The following is a 2,500-nucleotide window of genomic DNA, read 5'->3' on the forward strand; positions in this document are numbered from 1 at the left end:
AAGGAAAATCATATTCATTTTTCTATTTTGGTTTGTTAGCTTTTCTTTTTGTGAGTACTTATTAGGTGTGGGGAAAGAAAATTTATGATTGTTTTCCTTTAACATTTTATTTTTGTGTGCGGTGGTGGGGATGGAGGGTTCTATCAATGTCAAATTGATTATATGATATATGATGTCTTGTTTTCCTTTTGGATAATGAATGTTTACTATATTCTCTTTTTTTTTTTAATTCTGGAGACAAGCTAAAATACAATTATGAAGGTGATAAAACGCATTTAAAACATTTGCAATTTGATCCTAAGTTAAATGATAAAATATATGAAATTACATGATATTAGTTTGTAAAATTGTAAACAATAAACAGTGTAAATTGTTATCAGGGTTATTGATCGAAAATCAAACCTTAGTTCGTTTAGAAGTGAATGTTTTATAAGTTCAAGTCTTGTTAACCAATTTCAAAACCTATTCAATCTGATGTGTTATATGAAGGAAATTCCATGCGTGCTATTTTGCAATTAAAGCTAGTCAGCTGAGACATTAATGTATTTTAAAGAGAAGTTTTGAGGGTTCTTTTTCTTTCATATGTAAATTTATTTGTGTTCTGTTTCTTGAATACTATGATGGTGCGTTTTTTGTTGTTGTTTTGGGGTTTTTTTTTTGTTTGTTTTTTGTTTGTTTGTTTGTTTGGTTTTTTTTTATGTCTTGGGGGAGGGGGCGGAGATGTTTTTAAAAATTAATTTTATTATATATTTTATATAATTTATTAATTTTATTAATTTTTTTTTGTATTTTTATTTTTCCTTTCTTCTTTTTCTTTTCTTTTTTTAGAATATAAAATGCAAAGGGACTCAAAGTTTTTTTGTTGCTGTTTTTTAAAATGTAGATTTGTGTTTATATAGCTATGAGCAGTAAAAGATAAATTATCTTCAAATACATTTAATCATTTTTTTTGAAGGAATAATTACAACATAAATTATGTCGATATAGAATTTTAACTGAACTATTTTTCAACAAAAAATGCTATGCTCATGTTTGGCTTCATTCCAATAGGAAAACTGAAAAAAGCAATAAAGTTTGTTTTGCATTCCATCCATTTTTTAAATTAATGTATTACTTAAATTAATCACAATTTTTTTGTCCTTTGATTTTACAACAAAGCGTTTAATGAAATGACAATAAAAAATTTTCTTAAATAATTTTGCTTTTCGTTTTCAGTTTTGAATTATGTCATCTCTTGGAGGAAAAAGATATTTGATGTAATTTTAGTGAGACGAGTGATCATTATGATGCCACTTCGAATCACTTTTACATCATTTGTGTAGACTTAACCCTGACAGTGGTGGTAATGGGAGAGAACGGTGTGCGGATGGGTTTGGAAAGGTGGGGTGGGAGGGAAGGGTAAGGATTTGTATCAATGCAATGCAGAAAACCCTTGAAGTGATTCTGTCATGTAGTATCAATAAATAATAATAATAATAATAATAATAATAATAATAATTGCGCGTATATAGAGCAATATTCCCGTTGGAGGGCTCTCTGCGCTTTACAATATATTCTAGAGAATAAAAAGAAACATGAAAAACATGACATACAAATATTAGCGACAGGTCTACATATATGCAAGTAAATATATATATATAAAATAAAAGGTCATATCCGAATTTTTAAAAAAAGAATCGAAGAATTTGTCAAAAATTTGCAAAACGTGCAGATTTTGCGATTGCAATGCGAATCAGAAAATTTTCCCTAATTTTGCGGCCGCAAGCTGTGCAAAAGACCGCGGGGCCAGACGACACAGATAAGAATCGGGTTTGTTTACATGCGAGCCGAATGCTCCATTGATTAAGCCAACGCCCCCTTCCCCACTCACTATCGTTATAGATAGTTCGAAGTTGACGTCACTGAGGTCTTTGTTATTGGTTTGTTTTTTTTTGTTTTTTTTTTTTGTTTTTTTTTTTTTGCCATCCGCGTTTATGAGTAATGTTCACTAAACTGTATTAACCTGACTATAAACATTCATGGATACACACAGTTTTGTGTGTTGGTCCGTTATACTTCCGCATGGCAATGTTATGAGCTTCTTACTATCTATAGACAGAGAACGGTAATGCGGCTATGTGGTCTTGTGGTATAAAACTCGCTTTCGGACCAGAAGGTCCTGGATTCGAACATCGCTCTGCGCACAGTTGAGTCCTTGGAAAAGGCTCATTACTCGCATTATCTCACTGTACGCAAGTGTAAAATGAGTACATGCCCGTCAACATCGTTGTGTCTGTCGAAAAAAAAATGTAATACCGCCTAACAGGTGTCATGTCTCGTTCTACATGTTGCGTGTTGCTGTTGGTCAGGGACCCTTTCTAAAGCGCCTTGAGCACGTTTAGTGGAGATTGCTTTATATTAAAGTTCAAGTTTTTAAATGTCCTGCTATCAAAATGCAGTTCATACAACGATCACTTAGCTGAACTCGTGCAATCAAATAAAAGTGATGTAGACATTTTCA

At 31.8% G+C, this 2,500-nt stretch overlaps 1 protein-coding gene across 1 annotated transcript in view; it reads left to right on the plus strand.

The window, feature by feature from the left end:
• Window positions 1–954, plus strand: part of LOC144973181 (uncharacterized) — a 22,261-nt gene extending 21,307 nt beyond the window's left edge. The window contains exon 10 of the mRNA XM_078915314.1: window positions 1–954. This exon is cut by the window's left edge and continues 357 nt beyond it. The gene's annotated coding sequence lies outside the window, so the exon portion shown is untranslated.
• Window positions 955–2,500: the final 1,546 nt, after the last annotated feature.

Source organism: Berghia stephanieae, chromosome 5 (assembly GCF_034508935.2).
Source record: "Berghia stephanieae isolate SIO BIC M18660-M18661 chromosome 5, UCSD_Bste_1.3, whole genome shotgun sequence".
NCBI lineage: Eukaryota > Metazoa > Mollusca > Gastropoda > Nudibranchia > Aeolidiidae > Berghia > Berghia stephanieae.